Source organism: Bos grunniens, chromosome 27 (assembly GCF_055505025.1).
Source record: "Bos grunniens cultivar Pamir isolate PY7600 chromosome 27, Bosgru_T2T1.0, whole genome shotgun sequence".
In the NCBI taxonomy this organism is placed as follows: Eukaryota; Metazoa; Chordata; class Mammalia; order Artiodactyla; family Bovidae; genus Bos; species Bos grunniens.
The window spans coordinates 35,680,098-35,703,137 of NC_141191.1; the positions used below are offsets into that span (position 1 = coordinate 35,680,098).

Here is a 23,040-nt window from a genome sequence, read left to right on the forward strand (position 1 = left end):
GGACTCTCACCAAGGCAGGACGGGCAAATAGTAATCAAGCCACTGTCATGATCTGTGGGGAATGGGAAAAAAAAAAAACCCCAAACCAAAATCCTCAACCAAGCAAACAAAACACACATTAGTGATGGTCCCTAACCATGGACTTCCCTGTTGGCTCAGACGGTAAAGCGTCTGCCTACACTGCGAGAGACCTGGGTTCAATCCCTGGGTGGGGAAGATCCTCTGGAGAAGGAAATGGCAACCCACGCCAGCACTCTTGCCTTGAAAATCCCACGGACTGAGGAGCCTGGTAGGCTCCATGGGGTCCATGGGGTCGCAAAGAGTCAGACATGACTGAGCGACTTGACTAACCATGAGAACGTTTTCAACCGGTTTGGGGAGAAAGGGCAAAAATATTTGATCGGGTTTAGGAGATCGGAATGTGATGTCATCAAACACACGTGGAGACCAGGTTCCCAATACTGCCCTAGCTCTGCCTCTTGTCTTTATCTCATGTAAAAGAAAATGGAATAAAAACTTTCTCCAACCTCCATAAAAATGCCCCCAAATCTCTCCAGTTTACTCTAGAGGTTGAGTAAACCTAAGTATTATGGGAAAGGGATAAATTTCATGTCCTGGGAGCTCAGAGGATGAGAAGAGTGTTTGGGGAGACTCCTCTCCAGGGCTCTGATTAACACCCCTCTTCTGACACCATCAGCTCATCTGACGTACGAGAAACTGAAATTCTATAGCGGGATGGGAAGAAGAGGAGCCGAACTCAGATTGTCTGGTTGGTCAAGTTTCAAGCAATCATATGGAAGCCACAGAAGCGCTCAGTTTTTAAAACATGAAATAGCGCTACAAGGCTCATCAACAAAAATAGCCCCTTGCTTCAACTGTCATCCTTGCCTGGGAGGCAGTCACTATCAATCAGCTATATCCGATGCTGTTTACTTTCCTAGTATTATATGTCATGCTTATGCTGCTAGTTCTTGATTTTTCCTTCTATGGCTATCTTACTCCAGAATGTGAGATTCTAGCTTCCTAATTACTCTCCCTTCCAGTTACGTAACAATTTTTATCAAATCAATAGTCTGTGTTTACGTCAGTAAGGTAATAATGTGATGTTTACATTGACAATGCAAACATTGTTCAGAGAAGTGCCCTGTAGCACATGTTGATTACTTTTTCCTTTCCCATATAACTTTTTGTTTTTCCTGGAATTAATGATTGCCTCTTTGTTGTTGTTACTATTATTTAATTGGTTTTCTATGTATCTTTAATTCATCTTCTAACTATAAATTATAAAATTATAACTTAAGCATTATAAATTTCTTAGTATTATAAATAAGAACATAATCCTATAACTAACAAGAACTATAAAATTCTTCCTAATACAGTCAAACATATCCAGATCTTATTTTTTCCTTTGAATGTGTCCGAGATTCAACAATCTTGGATTTCTCTGTCCTCCAGAAAGCAGATACGGACTGCTTTCCCCCTGGGTTTGCTGCACAGCTATGATTTGGAAACTTTCCTTCATTTTAATTCCGGGAATTCTTTCCACCTCTCTCCTGTCTTTGGCCTATTTTTCAGGGATCTTGGTTTGTCTCTTCCTTTGGTAGGGAGGAGTACATCTTCCGGTAGCTTTTTGAGAATAAGGGAATGGCAAGTGAATTTTTTGAGACAACGGATGCCTGAAAAATATCTTTATTCTGTTTTCATGATTGGTTTACACTTTGGTTGGGTATAGAAGTCTAGGTTATAAATCGTTTTATCCTTTCAGTGCCTTTGGAAGGCCTTGAGCCCTTTGTCCTGCTGTTCAGAAGTCTGAAGCCATTTTGACTCCTTGACTTCTCTGTGTGATATACTTCTTTCTGGAAGTTTTGGGGCCTTCTCTTGATCCCCGAGGTTCTGAAGTCTCACAGCGATGTGAGATGTGTCTTGGTGTGTGTCTTTGTGTGGGTCTGCTTTCACTCTTTGTCCTGGGCACTCACTGGCCATTTTTTAAAAATTATTTATTTTAGTTGGAGGATAATTACAGTACTGTGGTGGTTTTTGCCATACATCCACATGAATCAGCCATAGGCACACACGTGTCCACTTTCCTCTGGGACCCCTCCCACCTCCCTCTCCACCCCATCCCTCCAATTGACATACTTCAGTTCCGGGACTCATCTTCATTTAGTTTCTCTGTTTTCTCTTTTCATAACTCTCGTTTAGCAGATATTGAGTCTCCTGAATTTATATCAATTTTTTTTCATCTTTCTTACTTTCCAACTTTTTGTCTTTCTATTTCAGCTTTTGGTAGATTCCCTCAATTTGACCTTTCAACCCTCTGAAAGAATTTCTTTCTCTATCATATTTGTAACCTCTGTGACATCTTTTTTGTTTTCTGTATGCTCTCTCTCTCATTAAAAGGCATCCTGATATTTTTAGAAAATTACTATCATTTTGAAAATGAACACAGTATCTTTTTTTTACCTCAATGTTATATTAATAGTATTTTTTCCGTCCCTGCATTGCCTTTGTTTCTTCAAAGTGCTCCCTTTTTCCCTCCGTTTGTTTTAGTCTACCTTTTACGTTGGAGGATTCCCCCAAATATTCAATTTTTTTTTTTTTTTTGTGGCACTGTGTGACTTCTGGGATCTTAGTTTCCTGATCAGTGAGAGCCTGGGGTCCTAACCCCTGGACTGCTGGGGAGTTCCCTTCTCTACGGTCCTTGATGGTGGTTCATAGTTACCAGTGAGGCACTAAAATCTACTTGAAACTGTTGAGCATAACTGTGGGTTTGAAGACAGGTGGGCTGTGTCAAAGCCGTTGAACCGGGAGACAAATGCTTGATTTTTTCTCTTGGGCTGGACCGTTTCCCAGTGAGATTACTCCTCCACATTCCTGCTAGGGGTTAGGGGTGGACATTGTGGAAATTTAAGCTTTCTTCAGCATTTTTTCCAGCCAAATATAGACGGAGGCCGGGGCAAGTGGTGGCACTCTATTCAGTACACGGGCTTTCGATGACTCCACCCCTGACTGCCGTTCCACTCTCATTTCTGTCCTCGGTGGAGCCTAGATCCTCAGCCCCAAGGCTTCCGTGTTCACTCTTCTTCCTTCTCACGCAAGTTTTCAACCCATCTTCCTGTTTCCAGCCCCACCCTAACCACACCTCCTCCACCACCCAGTTCAGAGGCTCCTGGTCCTTGAATTCTTGAGCCTGTCTGGGGCTTGGAGATGCTGAACTGCTGGTTTCTTGGTGCTTCCAATCTTCACAGGTCTAGGTTTTTCTGATATAATAGGTTAGTTTCCACTGATCATAGCTTTTGTGTTTTTTAAAAGGTTTAACATTTTTTGTTGGTTGTTGCTGTTTTCACATTCTTTGTCCTTGAGGATGTATGTTCCTTTCCTCCTTTGCTATCATTTTAGTGGAGGCTTAAGAGACAGCAGAGATAAAATTACGTGTCCAGTAGACCATGCTTAACTGGGATTTCCATGTGCCTGTTTGAAAATCCACTGTTCCAGCTTTATTTCTTTCCCTCCCTCCCTTCCGTCCTTTTTCTTTCTTCCTCATTCCTTTTCCTCTTTCTCTCTCTCTTAGAATGCTGTTCCTCCCTCTTTGAATGTGTTGGGAAGGCTGATGTCCTCTGCTCTTTAAAATATAATACTTTGAATATAAACAGCACCTTGGACTCTGGCTTTAATTTGAACACATCATGGTTCTGCAGTGGATTTAGAAATATCAACAACCCACAGTCTGCGCTTCTGAATCTCTTGCCTTCCTGTGCTTGCTGAGAAAACTCTTCGGTATTTTTAGGAAGTGGAGTACTGGCATTTCATCCACTACAGGTCCGACAACCTTTGTTCAGAGTTTAAGTTTCAGAATGGTGGTCCAGGGAGCATAGGGAGAGAGGGCGAAGAGTATATTCTTGACCAGCAGGGCAAACAGGGCCAGGTGAGGATGGGACTGGGTATTAATTAGTTGATGAATTAATTTAAAAATATATATTGTCTACTATATTCCAGGCACTGTCATAGGTAGACGGAGTATGTGCATGCTCAGTCACTCAGTCGTGTCTGACTCTTTTCGACCCCTTGGACTGTAACCCACAAGGCTTCTCCGCCCATGGAATTCTCCAGGCAAGAATACCGGAATGGGTTGCCATTTCCTACTCCAGGGGATCTTCCCGACCCAGGGAATGAACCTTCATCTCCTGCATTGGCAGGCAGATTCTTTACCACTGAGCCACCTGGGAAGCCTGTCACAGACAGAGGAAATGAGTAAGACATTCAGAGTCCAGTGAGGGAAGGCAAACAGCTAAGAAAACACAAGGTAAGTGTATATGTCCTTTATGCTCAATGAAATTAATTTAGCATCTACTGTACATCAGGCCCTGTACTACCATACTTTCATTTTATTTATTCCTTACAGTAACACTGTGTGTGGGGCATTATCATTACCCATTTTAATATAAGGAAGCTGTCAAAATAGAGGAATATACAATTTGCCCTCCCTCTGTCTCTTCCTCCTTTCTTTCTTCCTTATTTTTTCCCCTTTTCTTTCTTCCCTCCTTTCTCAATCTCCCCCCTTCCTCCTTCTCTCTCATCTCTCTCTAGGGGAGAGGTGAGCCCTCTCTCCTCCTTGGCCAGGCACCTGAGTGCCCACCATCCTGGGCTCAGCGTCCACAGTCTCAGAGTCCACTGAGCCCCTGCTTTCTGCAGAACCGAAAGCAGGGGCTCTGGTTGGTGCCTGAAACTGGCTCTTCATCCCTGCACATCACCCCTCTCATCTCCTCCCTCCCAACTCCAAATCCAGGAAGAGCATCTCAGGTTGGACCAGAGAAAGAAAAGAACATCCCGCAGGTAACTAGCAGTGTTTCTGAGTGCTGTCTTCAGCTTGGAAAGAAACAGGGGAGAAGAAACAAGTCATGAAAACATTGACCGAAAACTGTCCCAAACTACAAAAAAACTCATGCCCTTTTCTCCTTCTCATTCCCCCACCCCCCTTTCCTTATTCTTGTAACAAAAATGTACCAGGGTATTGAGACACCAGCTAAGGAACGACTGTGAGCACAGAGGGCCAGGGAGGGGCTGGGGTTAGACCTAGAGAGATTTTTTTTTTTTAATTTTTTTTGACCACACCACAGAGCGTGTGGGATCTTAGTTCCCCAATCAGGGATCGAACCCGTGTTGCCTGCAGTGGAAGCTGAAGTCTGAACTACTCAGCCACCAGGGAAGTCCCTAGAGAGATTTTTTAGAAAAGCAGATCAGCTGTTCCCCAGAGAAAGGTCAAGGGGTCACGGGGGTGACTGGGGGAGAGGGAAGCACACACACACTCTCCTCTATGAATTTAATCAGTTTTTCCGTTTTTAAAACTGTCTCTGAAACAGGAAATTGCTTGGGTCTCTTGAACCGAGGGGCTCAGGTCTGGCCTCCCTCCTTATCACTATCACCTTGTTCCTTGGCCATGTGGAGGTGGCTTCCTACAGTTGATGAGAAGCTGGCTTTCTTGTGCAAGGAGCCTTGTTCTTCCCAAACCAGGGCAGGTAAGTGAAGGCCGGAGATTCCTGAGGGGCTCCTCTCACTAACGATGAGATAGAGAAGGTTTGGGGGGTGGGTGAAGGCACCCGAACACCCCGAGTGTTGAGAAAGGGAGGCGGGAGTGGGGTACGGACAGAGGTGCTGCTAAATTCTGGATGCCACCACCTAGATCCAGACCAATTCTCAAGGGAGGTCCTCCCACACCCACAGGAAGGCCAAAAAGAGGTTCGAAATTCAAATTATTTTTGGTGCTTGGGAGATGGGAGGGGAGTGAGAGAGGGCAGTGATAGTAAACAGAACAGAAGGGGAAAGAAAAAAAATGAAAGGCTTGATCAGTATCTTTCCTAAGAAGCAGCTCAGGATGATGTATGGCAAAGGTGATCAGACTCGCAGCTGGACTTGAATGATGTTTTCTGTTATGTATCCACGGGTTAGCCTGTGATGGGGAATATTTACAAATTTCATATAACTTTGGAGTCTGCCCTGAAAGCAGAGTCTTTTTATATGCCCTCTCCTTTTTTTGGCCGCTGTTTTTGAGGTGATGGGGCAGAGATGTTTCGCCCACACTGTACCCACATGCTCTCTCTGCTTCTCTCAAGACAGTTCCTGGTCTCAGTTTCCCCCGACAGCTTCTGTCCTTTCATGCATATCATAGCTTGTTTTGTTATTGTTGTTGTTTTTGCTCTGGGTAAGGAGGATAGGATCACCGTAGGAGCGACAGATAAGCATGGGCCCTGTGATGAGAGGCGAGAAAACATCAGCTGTAAAGAATTCGGAGGAGGGAGCAATAAAAGATCCTTGGTACTTTGTTCTTTTCAGGTCCCAGTTTCTCTCATCTCTGAAAATGGATGATTACGATGAGGAAGGGTTACCAGGTAGACCATAGATACTAGACCTGCAGTTCGATTTGAATTTCAGACAAACAGCGGATACGTTACTAGAAGTCTGATGTTACAATTCTGTGTATTTGAGGTAGTTCTTAAGTCACCTTGGTGGCTCAGGTGGTAAAGAATCCGCCTGCAATGCAGGACATGCAGTTCGATCCTTGGGTTGGGAAGATCCCCTGGAGGAGGGCATGGCAACCCATTCCAGTATTCTTGGCTAGAAAATCCCATGGATGGCGGAGCCTGGTGGGCTACAGTCCATAGGGTCACAAAGAGTCGGACATGACTGAGCAACAACACACTTAAGTCACCTCCCCTGGGTGGTGTTTAAAGGACCGGCCCCCACAGGACTCAGTCTTAGGAGAATCAGTTTCTCCATCTCCTGGAGATGGATAGACAGCCAGGTCTCATGTGCGCCTGCCCATCTGTCTCTGCTCCCACCTGCCCTTTCACACCAGCCTTCTCTCTCTTCTAAAAAAGGAAACAAAGGCATTGCCCTTTGTTGTAAAAACCTCCAGGGTGGAGACAGGGGGTGAGTAAAAATATCTCTGTTTGCACTGCTGTATTTAAAATAGATAACCAATAAGCAAAATAATTACTTTTGAAAAAACGTTAAAATAAAAATAGAATGAGGGACTTCACTGGTGATCTAGTGGGTAAGACTTCTCGCTTCCACTGCGGGGGACATGGGTTCCATTCCTGGTTCAGAAACTAAGATCCCACATGCCACTCTCCACGGTCAAAATAAACATCGGTGTTTGCGTTGAGAAAGCAAAAGCCTTTGTAACTGAGGTGCAAGTCACTTTGCAAGGTAGGTGGCTTCCAATGTATGATCTTCTGTAAAACTTGGAAGAAAAAATCCTAACTGAGTTGACCACTGATAGATCATTATAGTAATTAAAAAAAAAGAAGACTTTATTTTTAAGAGCAGTTTCAGGTTTGCAGGAGAACTGAGCAGACAGTACAGAGAGTTGCCATATGCTCCCCCCAACCTCCCCCACAGAGTAATTTTGGAAGTGATGGCTGACCTACAGTTCGAAGGAGTTCAAAATATTGAGCAACACTGCCAAATTCAGCTCTGCTGAAAAGCAGATTTCCTTTTGTTTTATTTTTTTTATAAACTTTTAATTTTATATTAGAGTTATAGTCTGTTAACAATGTTGTGATAGTTTCAGGCGGACGGGATAGGGACTCAGCCATACACATACATGTATTCTCCCCCAAAACTCCCCTCCCATCTAGGCTGCCACATAACATTGAGCAGAGTTCTCTGTGCTATACAGTAGGTCCTTGTTGGTTATCCGTTTTAAATCCAGCAATGTGCCCATGTTGATTCTAAACTCCCTAACTCTCCTTTCCCCCACCCTTCCCATAAGTTTGTTCTCTAAGTCTGTGAGTCTGCTTCTGTTCTGTATCATGTCTTTTTAAGATTCCACGTATAAAGGACGTCATACAATACTTCTCCTTCCCTGTCTGACTTATCTCACTCTGCATGACAGTCTCTAAGTCCATCCATGTTGTTGCACATGGCCTTATTTCATTATTTTTAATGGCCGAGTACACACACACAGTAAAACTCCACTGTATGTATGTACTCCACCTTCTTTATCCATTCCTCTGTTGGAGGACATTTAGGTTGCTTCCGTCTCTTAGCTATTGTGAACAGTGCTCTGATGACATGAAAACAGATTTTAAGTCCCCTAGCAAAGCTGAACTGGCTGGAAATCTTTGCACAGGGTTTGTGTTCACTCAGTCATAACAGACCCTGCTCTGAAGCCTTTCTTCTGATTAACCCTAAACACTGCTGTAACAAAACTCCATACAGCCCCATCTATTTGTTCAGGTCAACAAGTTTCCTCAGTGCATGAAAATAAGAAATAGGGATCGTATTGGTGCTATACCTGCTCATTCTTGCACCAAGTAATATTAATTGATGAATATTTGAACTAATTACATACATATGTAAATATATAAAAATAACATATTTTAAAATTCATCCTCATCCATCTCATTAAGAGAATAATTTCCAGTAACATTCTACTGCTTCATGTTTAGTGATCAGTGACATGTATATTTATCTTGTTACAAATTATGGCAATGGTGAGTTAGTCTCCAAAAAAATGTCTTCACACTTGGAGCCTGAAGGTCGCAGGATAGTTTTTAATTTCTAAATTGTAAAATCAGTTTATAGAGGCATTTTTGTTTCAGAAAATGGGATGGGATAATCAGAAAGAGATGTCCAAATAATAGATGTTAAAGTAATAAAAGATATCAAAAATATATGACATTTGGATAAACTTCTCTAGAAGTGGAATGAAAATAGAGTTTAAGGAGGAAAGGGAAAAATTTAACATCTCCTACTGTTAAAGAGCTACTTGTTCTTTTCTAAAAAGGAATGGCAGTGTCAAGCTACTATGATAATTGATTTCTATTGGATACCTTTAAAAAGAGTGATATGACAGTTTCATTTAAAAATATCCTATGTTAATTAACAATTGGCAGAACACATTTTTTACAATCACTCAAACTTGTGATTAAAAGTTACAAATGTCAACTTAAAAATGTGTGTAGGGATACATAGTTTTCCAGCATTTAAAAAATTAATGTTAACTTATTTATTTTCTTTTTGCTGTGCTGGGTCTTTTTTCGGTAAGTGGGTTTTCTCTCGTTGCAGTGAACAGGGGCTACTCTCCAGTTGCTGTGAGAGGGCTTCTCCTGTCGTGGCTTCTGTTGTTGTGGAGCACAGGCTCTAGGCACAAGGGCTCAGTAGTTGCCCAGTCCTGGCCCAGCTGCCCCTTGACATGTGGCATCCTCTTGGACCAGAGATTGAACCTGTGTCTCCTGCAATGGCATGTGGATTCGTAAACACTGGCCCACCAGGGAAGTCCTCCAGCAATTTTTAGCGGGTGTTGGTGAAGTTTGATCACTGTTTTATATCATTGTCTCCCTGCCATTTCTGCTCATAATACTTACATTTCTAGACACTTTATAACTTTGAACAATAAAACATGTCAGCATCATTTTACTAAAATTTCAGAGGATTCCTGGTCCCAAGTTCTTGGTACCCCATCACGCTGCCCTTCTACTCTGAACTGGGTGGTAGTTGCAGGGTCATGATACAAGGGCTTAAATTGGAGAAACCAAAAATAAACCAGCCCCTGGAGCTCACCACAGAACTATTTCAAGAATATGCAGTTACTTTTCATTGGCCATGGTTTGACTCATGGTGTACTCAGTAACATGTAATTACAAAGCTACATTCTAACAGACTTGACTTCTACTCTAATGCTTGCTTGTCACCTTCTGAGTACAGGGGAGCCGCCACAGTCCTGGATAGTAACTAATTGAAGTCATCTAACAGACCCTGATGCAAACCCCTCATAGGAGACTGACTACCTCAAATAGCAGCCGAGGTTCTGGTGGATTTTCTTTCTAAGGAAGGCAAAAAAAAAAAAAAAAGAATGGAAGCAACCATATGTCCATATGGCAGAGGAAATCCACATGGAGAAGCTCAGTCATAGGGACTGGAGCAGTTGAAGTTGGGGAGAAATGAGGAACTAAAGAGCCTCTTGATAAGGGTGAAAGAGGAGAGTGAAAACAGTTGACTTGAAACTCAGTGCTGAAAAACTAAGATCATGGCATCTGGTTCCATCATTTCATGGCAAATAAAAGGGAAAAAGTAGAAGCAGTTACTTTTCTTTTCTTGGGCTCCAAAATCACCGTGGATGGTGACTGCAGCCATAAAAGTAAAAGATGCTGCTCCTTGGAAGAAAAGCTATGACAAACGTAGACAGTGTATTAAAAAGCAGAGACACCACTTTGCTGACAAAAGTCCATCTAGTCAAAGCTATGGTTTCTTCAGTAGTCATGTAGAGATGTGAGAGTTGGACCATAAAGAAGGTTGGGCAACAAAGAATTGATGCTTTCTAATTGTGGTGCTAGAGAAGACTCCTGAGAGTCCCTTGGACTGCAAGGAGATCCAACCAGTCAATCCTAAAGCAAATCTACCCTGAACATTCATTGGAAGAGCTGTTGCTGAAGCTGAAGCGCCAATACTTTGGCCACCTGATGCAAAGAGCTGACTCATTGGAAAAGACCCTGATGCTGGGAAAGCCTGAGGGCGGGAGGAGAAGGGGCTGCAGAGGATGAGATGGTTCGATAGCATCACTGACTCAATAGACATGAATTTGAGCAAACTCTGGGGGATAGTCGAAGACAGAGGAGTCACAGTCCATGGGATTGCAGAGTCAGACGTGACTTAGCGACTGAACAACAACATAGTCATTTAACAATGTTGTGATAGTTTCAAATTTGAGAAGCACTGTTATTCACATCAGAACAGAAGAGTAAATGATAGTTCTTTCTGTGATGTACACATTGAGACCTACTCTTGTATTCACTTTCAAATACACAATGTGGTACAGTTAGCTATAGTTACCATGCTGTACAATCCAGCCCCAGAACTGATTTATCTTATAACTGGAAATTTGCACCTTTTGACCACCTTCTCTCCCCCTACATCGACCCCCACCCCCAGCTCCCACCACTCGCCTCTGGCGACCACCAATCTGTTCTCTGTTTCTGTAAGTTCAGGGGTTTTTAGATTCCACATATAAGCGAGTTCGTACAGAATCTGTTTTTCCTCTGTCTTACTTCACTTAGTATAATGCCTTCAAGGTCCACCCATGTTGTGGCAATTGGCAGGATTTCCTTCTTTATGGCTGAAGGGTATTTCATTGAATATATGTCACTTTTTCCTTATCTAGTCATCTGTCAGTGGGCACTGAGTTTGTTTCTCTGTCTTAGCTATGGTGAATAATGCTGCAATGAACCTGGGAGTGCAGATATCTTTTTTGAGACAGTGATTTTGTTTCTTTCTGATATATACACAGAAGTGGAACTGCTGGATCATACGGTTGTTCTATTTTTAATTTTTTGAGGAACCTCCATACTGTTTTCCATAGTGGCTACACCAATTTGCATTCCAACAGGGCCCAAGGGTTCCCTTTTCTCCACATCTTGCTGACTTCTCCTTTGCTGTCTTTTTGATAAAAGCCATCTTCATTCATGTGAAGTGATATTCATTGTGGTTGTGACTTGCATTTCCCCACTGGTGAATGATGCTGAGCATCCCTTCAGGTACCTGTCAGCTATCTGTATATCTTCTTTGGAAAAATGTCTATTCAGCTCTTCTGCCTATTTAAAAAATCAGATTGTTGGTTTTTTCCTTGTTGTTGAGTTACATGACTTCTTTATATATTTTGGATATTAACCCCTTATCAGATATATGATTTGTAACATTTCCTCCCATTCTGTAGGGTCCCTTTTCATCTTGTTGATGGTTTTCTTTCCTTTGCTTTCTTCCGGGACAGAAGAATTTTAGTTTGGTGCAGCGCCGTTTGTTTGTTTTTGCTTCTGTTGCCTTTTGTTGCTTTTGGTGTCAAATCCAACAAGAATAATTTCCAAGACCAATGTCAAGGAACTTACCCATGTTTTCTTCTAGAGTTTTATGGTTCCAGGTCTTCCATATTTTAATTTGTACAATTTTCTTTTCATGTACTTTTACTTTAAAGTCTTTTGTAGGGGCATTAAATAATTTGAAAAAGTATATTACTAAGCAAAAGAAACATAACGCACATGATATAATGTTTTAAAAATATACAAGAGCATGAATGAATCCTGTCCTCTCTTAACCACCTCAGAAATGATCTCGAGTTCACCACTCTTACTAGCAAAACTATGAAACTTCTCACCTAAAATCAAGGCGCCCATCACAGTTCAACCACTTTTTCCTACCCCAAAGTCATCACCAAAAGTGATGAAGATTGTCTTGGGCACATATAACTTCGGGGAATGCTTATTAACTTTTCTCTCTCTCCTTTGTTGTTGTCAGGTAATCCATTTACAGAGAGAGGAATGAACTGAATAAAGTCATTTTTCCCTCCCCCGGCCCTCTCCATCTCCAAAACCTTGTCTATTTTCTTGGTTTCTAGTCCACTGAGGACTGGGAAACCACATAACTGGACCTTTTGAAATTAGATCTTTAGCCAGAATCAATAAGCAAGCCTAAAAAAAGCATCTCCGTGAAGACACAGGGACTTGGCTATTCAGAGGCTCTTTCTCTCTTATCTTCCGGTTCAGAGTGCTCTTCCAGAGACTGAAGTTGCCAGAAAGTGACCTCCAGGTCAAGACCATGTTCCTGATATGTCTGGCAGCCAGCCAGCACTGTGACATCTTCTGACATCAGATGCTGGAGGGAGCATTTGGCCACTTATCCAATTAGAACATCCAAACTGTCATTATGTATTAGGTGTAAGGATAAATTTAGCTTGTTATTGTTTAATTACTAAATGACGGAATGAAGCTGAACTGGGTTTAACTCTCCAGCCTAGTATTACACTTAATTTTAACAAAGTTTGACAGACATGTGGAGTCATTGTACAAATTATGGTGAAATTTGAAAGAAGATTCCTTAGTAAATTACCTGTCTCCGGTGACTCACACTGAACTTCACAGGTCTGGAGGTTCAAACTGCCAGTCAGGTTTCATATATCTTTTCCAGTGGCAGGAGTTTTAATGTGAACGGATACAAAATTGGCTAAAATTTCTTGAAAAATACATCCATGGACTCACAAGTATTTTTAAGTTGAAGATAAAGTTAGTTTTTTTAGTCACAAAGCAACTATAAGATGTCTGCGGTATTTTTAAATTAAAAGCTAGTTATTTGCCTATAAAAGTAACATTTTTCCCCATAATCATAAAATAATACATGCTTAGGGAAGAATACTTGGAAAGTTCAGGAAAAAAAAGACTTTTTAGAATAAAATATTTGTTCATCCTTCCTCTTTTGTCCCTTTTGAACTTTGTACGGCGTGCATGTATTTCCTAATAACAAAATAATGGAAGGACATAAATCCATCTGTCCAAATATCCTGTTTGATTTTCTTTGTTTTGTAATCACCAGCTTGTGTTGAGAATCACTGAGGTAATAGCCAATCCGGTTCACTGACCACCACAGGCATCTCTTGGAATAAACCGGACAGAGTTTATTCCAGCTACCAACTCTGACCACCTTCACCCCAGTATTTTCTAATTGTAGCCCTCATGTAGGCTTGGTGCTGAGGAAATGAATTATGAAACTAGTCTAAGCAAAAATATGTTAACTATAGAACCAAAGCACGGTCATGGATCCAAACCTAAGGTACTAATGTCTGTCTATTCATTCTCTCTCTCTCTCTGATTCCACAGACCCAGTTCTTTCCTTGTAATCTCGGGGAATGCAGGAATCCCAGCCATGCACTGCCTTTATTCAAACTGACGGAAAAACAATGCCATCACATGAATCAATAGGAATGGTGCATTTGGCCAGGAGACTGTTATTTCTGGGGGCTGGATGGGCGCTTCGTTTTGAAGTTTATATTAGCGTCAGATTTAACAGTATGGCAATGTTTTCCAAACTCTGTCACTGGGAAGTAATTCTGGCATGTGTCCGTAAGTACTGTCTCTCTCTATATGTATGAGCATAAGAAGTACTATAGAGTGGGTGGCTCAAACAACAGAAATTTCTTTTCTCAGCGTTCTGGAGGCTGGAGTCCGGGAGGGGGTTGCCAGCTAGGTTGGGCTCTGGCGAGAGCTCTCTTCTAGGATTGCAGATGGCTGCCCTGTTGTGTGTTCACACGGCCTTTCTGTGTGCCCTGGAGACAGGGCGAGATCGCTTCCTCTTCTTATATGGCTATCAGTTCTGTTGGATTAGGACCTCACCCTCATGAGCTCAGTTAACCTTAACTACTTCTTAAAAGGCTCTATCTCTAAATGCAGTCAGATTGTGAGTTAGGTCTTCAACATACACGTTTTATTTTGAGAGGCAGCATAATTCACTGTAATACACACATATCAATATGTATACACTCATGTATATAAAATTTGATTTTACATACACACTTCCAGGCATTTCATAGAAGTTTTCTCTCTTTTGATTTTACTTTATTAATGTCCCTTACCACTCTTTCCCTTATCCTATAAACAGAAATTGCCAGTGTTCTTCTATCTTTTTCTGTTCTCAAAGCTGAGGATTGGAGCTAAGCAAAAAAGCTTAGGGGACCACTGAGCCAAGACTCAGAATTCATGTCTGGCTCTGTGATTCCAAGAGTGTCTCTCTCTCCTTAAAAACCTAAATTCTTTCATCTGTGTAAAACAGGATTGATTATCTATAATCCTGTGAAAGTGTGAAGAAGGAACAGCTAATAATTTGTCATGTAATGTGAGCTCTTTTTAGTAAAAGTTTCAAAATGAAATGCAAAGATTTTAATCCAAAGGTATGAAACTGTTAAAATTTAACTGACATTCTCAGCAATTACCATGTGCCCTAAGAACATTAACTCACTGAATCTCAACAACAGTGGTATAAGATAGGTTATGTGTTATCACCACCTTCTCTGTTTTATAGAAATACAGAAAAGTAGGGTATCTGGTGCATGACTACACAGCTCATTTGGGAGAGAGTCAGGAGTCACATCCCTGGTGGTAGCTTGGTGTTAGAGACCAGTTACCATGAAGCCACAAACTATGAAATTGCTGCTTATTCACTTCTAATTGTGTGACTACCTTGTTCAAAAACCTCCACTAGCTCTTTTTTTTTTTTTGATGTGGACAATTTTTTAAAGTCTGTATTGAATTTGTTACAATGTTGCTTCTGTTTTATGTTTTCTTGACCAAGAGGCATGTCAGATCTTAGCTCCAATACTTTGGCCACCTGATGCAAGGAGCCAACTCATAGGAAAAGACCCTAATGCTGGGAAAGATTGAGGGCAGTAGGAGAAGGGGGCAACAGAGGATGAGATGGTTGGATGGTTTCACTGAGTCAGTGAGCATGAGTTTGAGCTAACTCCGGGAGATAGTGAAGGACAGAGAAGCCTGGCATGCTGCAGTTTATGGGGTCACAAAGAGTCAGGCATGACTTAGCTACTGAACAACAACACAGTATAAAATTATGTGGTTGTAACAGTAATTTTTTTCCATGGGGATAGTCTTGATCCCTGTCTCCTGTACAATGTCATGACCCTCCATTCATAGTTCATCAGGCACTCTGTCAGATCTTGTCCCTTAAATCTATTTCTCATATCCATTGTGTAATCATAAAGGATTTGATTTAGGTCATACCTGAGTGGTCTAGTGGTTTTCCCTACTTTCTTCAATTTAAGTCTGAATTTGGCAATAAGGAGTTCATGATCTGAGCCACAGTCAGTTCCCGGTCTTGTTTTTGCTGACTGTATAGAGCTTCTCCATCTTTGGCTGCAAAGAATATAATCAGTCTGATTTCAGTGTTGACCATCTGGTGATGTCCATGTATAGAGTCTTCTCTTGTGTTGTTGGAAGAGGGTGTTTGCTATGACCAGTGCGTTATCTTGGCAAAACTCTATTAGCCTTTGCCCTGCTTCATTCTGTACTCCAAGGCCAAACTGGCCTGTTACTCCGGGTGTTTCTTGACTTCCTACTTTTGCATTCCAGGCCCCTATAATGAAAAGGACATGTTTTTTGGGTGTTAGTTCTATGAGATGGCTGGATGGCATCACCGACTATGCACATGAGTTTGGGTGAACTATGGGAGTTGGTGATGGACAGGGAGGCCTGTCGTACTGCGATTCATGGGGTCGCAAAGAGTCAGACATGACTGAGCGACTGAACTGAACAGTATTTACCTGGTCAGTCCCTCACTGAGGAATATGACAGTGATTTCCAAATTTCACTATTATGAGCAATGCTGCAGCGAATGTATTATTTGACATATATACTCTTGGCTGTTCTGATTCACCCACCACTTCGAGGGGAACTTGAAAGACTGAGAAAGCTGGACAGACCACCAAGAAGCTGCCTAGGCCTGAACCAATGTGCTTTTTATCATAAAGGAGGGCACTGGAAGCGGGAATATCCTCAGCGCCCTACTGGGGGACGCTGGAGAGGCAACCCTGACCAGCCCCAGTTCTTTGTGAATAAGCTGGATGAGAGAGCCCACATACTGAACAATGTGGCCCGAGGGCCTGCCTTGGCTATGGATCCCACTTGATCCACTCTCATTATCCCAGCGGAGCCTTGGGTCACCCTTGATGTGGCAGGTAAAACTGAATTTCCTGTAGACACTGGAGCTGCCTGCTCTGCTCTGACTTGCCAGCCGGCCCCCTCTCCATCTGTGGACCACACCATGACAGGAGTTGGTGGACAGCCCAAGGGAGGGCAATCTACATCTCTCCTTGGCTTCCCAGGTGGCACAGTGGCAAAGAATCCACCTGCAATGCAGGAGACACAGGAGGCTTGAGTTCAGTCCCAGGATTGGGAAGATCCCCTGGAGGAGGAAATGGCAACCCACTCCAGTATTCTTGCCTGGGAAATCCCATGGACAGAGCAAGCTGGTGGGCTACAGCCTAAAGGGTCTCAAGGTGTTGGATGTGACTGAGTACAAGTTATATGGGAGGAAAAAATGGTTAATAGGTTCAGATAATTGTTCGCTGAGTGAATAGAACTGAATAGAACAATAGTAGTTTGAGTTATCTTTCGAGAGATGTATGGTACTTGGCTACTGAAACCAATAGCAACTCTACAAAATGACCAGCTAGCATTAGAAGTGCAATGGCCTTGGAGCAATTTATCTTTGTGCAAAATGAACCAGCCTGAACCAAGATCAACCACTGACCTTGGCCTCTTCAGTCCCACACTTTCCCCAACAGAAGTCACTGGCCCCAGCTGCAACCTGGTACCTTATATAATGCGTGTCTTTAAGGACAGAGAACAATGCGGTTCCCTGGAGGGTGCCCTGGCTCAGTACTGAAGGTTGTTAGGGCACTTGGTAACCCAGCCGTGAACACTGAAAATGAATAGAAAGTTCATAAATGGCTAGAGTATAAGACTCTCTGTTTAAACTCTTAGGTTCTGGACCAGTAGTCTCCATTGTCATGGGAAGGTTCCTGTATCAATACTAAGATTCTCCACCCTGGGTTCCAGAAACATCTCTGCCACTAACCAGCTGCAAAACCTTGAGCAAGTTGTTGAACCTCATTTGCACTGACACATCAGGGGAGTGAAATCGCTGCTGTGAAAGGCCCTTTCTGACATTCCTTTCCCCACAGGCAGAGTCTCATTTTCAGATGTCTGGGCTGTTTATTGCACTGAAAAAAAAACCTCATAAAATCAGTCAATGGAAATATTTTCAAAATGTGTCAGAGATGGTCAATGGACCACAGCAGGGCTCAGACTCAATTGACCATCTTTGCCTCTATGGTAGAAGGTGATGGGGGTCTTCTGAGGAAGCACCAGAAATACAGAAGTCAGACTAGGGCCAGGTCCTGGCCAGGGACAAGTCTGGCAGTAAACGGGGCTTCCCAGTGAAGGAGAAGCATCACTGGAAGTGTACCAGTGACCCTTCTCCTAGCCTATCACCGGAGTCAAACTGCCCCGGTCTTCTCAGGCCTATTTCTTTTTTTTTTTTTAATATAAATTTATTTATCTTAGTTGGAGGCTAATTACTTTACAATATTGTAGTGGTTTTGCCATACATTGACATGAATACTCCATGTGTGTACATGTGTCCCCCTCCTGAACCCCCCTCCCACCTCCCTCCCCATCCCATCCCTCAGGGTCATCCCAGTGCACCAGCCCTGAGCACCCTGTCTTATGCATCCAACCTGGACTAGTGATTCATTTCACATATGGTAATATACATGTTTCAATGCCATTCTCCCAAACCATCCCACCCTCGCCCTCTCCCACAGAGTCCAAAAGACTGTTCTATACATCTGTGTCTCTTTTGCTATCTCGCATACAGGGTTATCATTACCATCTTTCTAAATTCCATATATATGTGTTAGTATACTGTATTGGTGTTTTTCTTTCTGACTTACTTCACTCTGTATAATAGGCTCCAGTTTCATCCACCTCATTAGAACTGATTCAAATGTTTTCTTTTTAATGGCTGAGTAATACTCCATTGTGTATATGTACCACAGCTTTCTTCTCCATTCATCTGCTGATGGACATCTAGGTTGCTTCCATGTCCTGGCTATTGTAAACAGTGCTGCGATGAACATTGGGGTACACGTGTCTCTTTCAATTCTGGTTTCCTTGGTGTGTATGCCCAGCAGTGGGATTGCTGGGTCATATGGCAGTTTTATTTCCAGTTTTTTAAGGAATCTCCACACTGTTCTCCATAGTGGCTGTACTAGTTTGCATTCCCACCAATAGTGTAAGAGGGTTCCCTTTTCTCCACACCCTCTCCAGCATTTATTGCTTGTAGATTTTTGGATAGCAGTTCTCAGGCCTATTTCCTGAGAATTGCTTCCAACTCCTTCCAGGACCTCCTCCCAAGTGAACCAGTGCATGCGGTGGTACTTTCTCACCGTGTGCCATTTTCATGGCCCTTCCAGGAGCAATACAAGGCTGCCTCAGCCTCTGAGTGACACTTGCATCCTTTCAGTGAGCTTTGCCTCCCAGGCATCCAATACAGTAGTGCTCAGGAAATATTTGCGGCTCTGTGAATGAGTGACTCAGGCAAGCTCCCTGGGGGACTAGAGTTTTATGGGCTTTAATATGAACCATACCATGGAACTGGAGACTTTTCCCTCATTGCTCCCACTGGAAACTGTCCGTTCCAGTTGGATTTGCTGGCAGTTGGATGGAATTTTGTTCCTTTTCACGCTGAAAACCGTAATCTAATTTTTAAATTAAAAAAACATTTTCATAGCACCTACCTCACGTTCCGCAGTAATCCAAACATTCTACAAATGTTAATTCATTTATTCTTTGCAAGCATCCAGATGTAGAAAATAAGACCAAGAAAGGTTGTCACTTTGCTCTGAGATCAAAGCTAATAAGCTCCAGAGCTGGTGTTCAGACCCAGGCCATCTGGTTGTGGAGTATACGCTTTGCCTGAAATGTATGTGACTAGCAAAAATCTTCATGAGCAGAAAAAACAACAACAAAAAAGATGTTGATGTATTTATTTCAAAGGAAATGCTCTTTCTCTTGTGTCCCCCTTTCCTTCCTCATTCAAAGCAAAATGTTCTAAAGCAAACAGTCTTTTTTCACACCTGAGAGAGCGAGGAGGCTCATTTTTGCTTTGGCAATCAAAATGGAAGAGGAAACTTGTGTGGTTTCATCACCGGTGTTTTCGGGGCGTGTGCTCTGCCTGATCCTGCCTGCCTCCCGGCTCATCTGGCTGGCCCCCACCCCTTTCTCCAAGCTTTGCTGCCTCAGGTCCCAGAGACTTTTAACAGTCTGTCTTTCCCCTGCATCTCTGGGTCACGGACCAGCCTTTGCGGCAATCCCGCCCAGCCAGACTTTGAGCCTCGACGTCTTCTTAGGCCCTCCCCTCAGTCAAAGCTTTGCAATTAGGACTCCGACCTCATCAACTGCAACTGCATCCGAATCCCCAGAAATCGCAGCTCCAGGTCCTCCATCCCGGGGTGAATCCACCGCGTTTCTGGGTTTCGAATGTTAGGCGCCTGACAACGCGTACATTTCAATTATCTGTCTTCTCCGTGCGAGGCTGGCGTCAGAACCTGACAGACCTGCCATTGGTAGCCGTGGGACCCAGGGCAAGTTACTTAACGTCTCTGACTCTCGGTTTCCTCATCGTGGAGGGGATTGATACCCATAGGGTGGCCGCGTGGATCGAACGAGATAAGGCAGAGGCTGCGCCGGCACCTTGGGTTCTCTTCGGTCCCTCTCTGCAATAGGACGTCATACCTGCTTGTCGATTTCCCATTTTTTCCCCCAGAGCACCCTCCAGCTCCGAGGGCTGGGAGGGCGTCTTGGCGCCACGCTCGGAAGAAAGCCCCTATGCACCCTTAGAACGTGCGACCCCACCGGGCTCCTGGGGCTCATTCATGACAACCCGGGAGAGCTGAGATAACTTGCTTCGACCCTAACCCTAAACCTCAGCCCCGCGGTCCCAGATGGCTAAAGACTCGGGGTCCGACGGAGGACCGCCTGAAGTCTCTGGAGGAGGGGGTTGGGGAAGAAGAAATGGAGTCAAGAGTGAGCCCGCGCTGGCTCGCCTCCCTCCCCCAAGGATGCTCTCATCCCCGGGTCCCCTTCCCACTCGGACACCTGCTGCCCAGCGTCCGAGGCAGGGCCTCCCTCCGCCAGGCTGGCTTCCCGGCCCGCGTCCCACCTGCGCGGCCGCCCCCGCGGGCGAGGGCGAGGGTGGGCGGGGGGTGATCCCCGCACCCAGCCTTGGGGGCCGCCGCCGGGCTCCCCGCCCCCGCGAGGTCCGCGCCCCCGGCCGCGCCCCCCTGGCAGCCCCGGCACCCCTCTCCTCCCCCGGCGGGCTCGGCGGAGCTTTGTACTCACATCCGGGGCTGGGTTTTGCTTTAATGCGAAACGTAATTAACCCGGAAAAAAGAGCCGAGAGACGAGAGAGAAGGAGGGAGTGAGGGCTCGGGGGGAGAAGAGCAGGAGGAGCCAGAGGCCCCCGAGAGTTTGGCGGCGACAGAGACCACCCCCCGTCCCCTCCGTCCCCCCGAGAGCGACGGCCCGGCGGGCCCTAGAGGCGCTTCCAGCCGGATGTAACGCGCGCACCCTGCCCGAGCCCCGGCCCTGCGCGGCGGGGTAAGTGGGGCGCCCGCGCCGGCCGGGGCGCGCGCCGCCAGGGCCGGCAGGGAGGCCGGGCGGCGGATGGGGGGTGCCCACCTGCGGACCCAGGACCCCGGGGCGGGTCGCCACCGCCCCCGGCCGCCTCCAATGGCCCCCGGGGAGCCCGCAGGGTAGCCCCCCCCCCCACCCCCTTCGGCCCTCGGGAGCGTCCGGGATGGCCAAGGTCGCCGCCGCCAGGGGTCGGGCTGCGGGGGTGGGGCCGCCGACTGGGTGGGGGCGGGTGTTCTGCCGAGCTGCGATTTCTCACGTTTGCAGCGGCGAAACTTCTCGGCGGGTTCTGGCGCTGGGGTACCCGCCCTGCAACGACTGCCGGGGCTGCAGGTAGGGGAGGCAAGCGGACGACGTCCAGGCAAGTCCCCCGGGGCACGGATGGGGCCTCGGAGACGCATCTTTCTCTTCCCCTATTAGCCGTATTCCGTGGCAGGCCTAGAACCCTCTCCAGGGAGATCCCGCCTCTGCCCAGTGGGCTCAGCCCGAGCGCTCTCGGGCTTCTGGACCTGAGGGCTCTGGGGTGATTTGGAGGAAACGGCCCTAAAATGCAGGTGGGGTGCTAGATTGGGGAAAGCAGGCGAGGGGGTCTGGCTGGCTGTCTCAACAACTTCTTCCCCTCCACCTTACACGCTTCCCTCTTCTGCTCCAGTTCTAAAGACTGTTAATGCATCGAATTAAAAAAAAAAAAAAAAAGAGGAAAGAGAAAAGAGAGGCAGTGTAGGAACGAAAAGTGTGCAGACACGTCCAGAGAGGAGGCGCGGCCGGGCCATCTCTCTCGAGGCGGTCACATCTCCTCCCCAGGCCAGCCCTGCCCCCAGCCCCTCGCGGGGAGGTTTCCTTCCTACTTGGTGCATCTTCCCCTTCTAACTCCTCTCGCGCCCCTCCCACCCCCCTGTCTTTCTTTCGGACTCCAAATGGGGATTTTCGGAGGAGAGCAAACAGCGGAGCAGGGGGAGGGGACAGGCCTTCCACCGGGACGCCAGCTGTGGCTCCTGGAGGAAGGGGGAGGGGGAGGGGGCGCCTCGGGCTGCCGCGGGGTGGGTGCGCTTGGGCTGGAGTTCCAACACTGTACTCCTGTTGTGTTCAATATATCTAAGTCAGCCACCCCTCCCCCCCCCCCCGCCCCACCCCCCGCTTTCCTCCTTTCTGAAGCTTCATCATCTTTCTTTCTTGGGGAGCAGAGCCTTCCGAAACAGTAAGGCCAAAGATCTGGGAAGAGTAGTGTTTGTTTTCTATTTCAGTTACATTCAATGGTATTTTTTGGGTAATTAAGACACCAAAGACGGTGCTGAACAGAAGATAGCCTCTGTCTTCAGGGGGCTTACCACCTGAGGAGGCCAGAGGAGATCCACCAGTATTTAAAACAGAGTGCAGATTGTGAAAATAGAGAGATCCAGAGTGCTTTGAGAAGCCAGAGGCTTTAAAACATTTTTTTAATTAATTAATTAATTTTTGGAATTAATGTTTGCTTGTGCTAGGTCTTCCTTGCTTCCAGGGCTTTCCTCTGGTTTAGGCAATGGGGGAGATTGTGGGGGGTGGCTACTCTTCTAGTTGGCTTCCCATTTCGGTGGCCCCTCTCCTTGGGGAGTCCTGGCTCTAGGGTGCAGGGCTTCAGTAGTTGCGGTTCCCCGGCTCTAGAGCAGAGGCTCAATGGTTGTGGTGCAGGGTCTTACTTGCTCTGTGCCATGTGGGATCTTCTTCAACCAGGGATCTAACCCATGTCTCCTGTATTGGCAGGCAGATTCTTTACTACTGAGCAACCAGGGAAGCCCAAGAAGCCAGAGGCTTAAAATAAAAACCTTCATCCTTTTTCAGATATATTAGCCTTCTCTGTTGTGTGCCACTTGAATGCAGGTGACTGGCCGTAGCTTGTAGTCTAGACTCTGTGCCAGCCTGGTGGTGTATGACATCTGCTAGGTGCTAAGTAAATGTTTGTTGAATGAATGAGTGACTGACTGCAAGCACAGGAATTGTGTGCCCCGTCCAAATGGAAGAGGAGAGCGCAGTGTGA

At 45.2% G+C, this 23,040-nt stretch overlaps 1 protein-coding gene across 4 annotated transcripts in view; it reads left to right on the forward strand.

Moving 5' to 3' along the window:
• The first annotated feature begins 2,953 nt into the window (after positions 1 to 2,953).
• Positions 2,954 to 23,040, forward strand: part of PLEKHA2 (pleckstrin homology domain containing A2) — an 82,295-nt gene continuing 62,208 nt past the window's right edge. Inside the window, exons 1-3 of one of the 4 annotated variants that reach the window (XM_086380377.1) lie at positions 2,954 to 3,272; positions 3,997 to 4,303; positions 5,361 to 5,516. The gene's annotated coding sequence lies outside the window, so the exon portion shown is untranslated. Of the gene's footprint in view, positions 3,273 to 3,996; positions 4,304 to 5,360; positions 5,517 to 20,780; positions 20,994 to 21,220; positions 21,388 to 23,040 lie in introns of those variants that run through there. The other 3 variants (XM_086380373.1, XM_086380375.1, XM_086380374.1) reach the window with 3 other exon arrangements.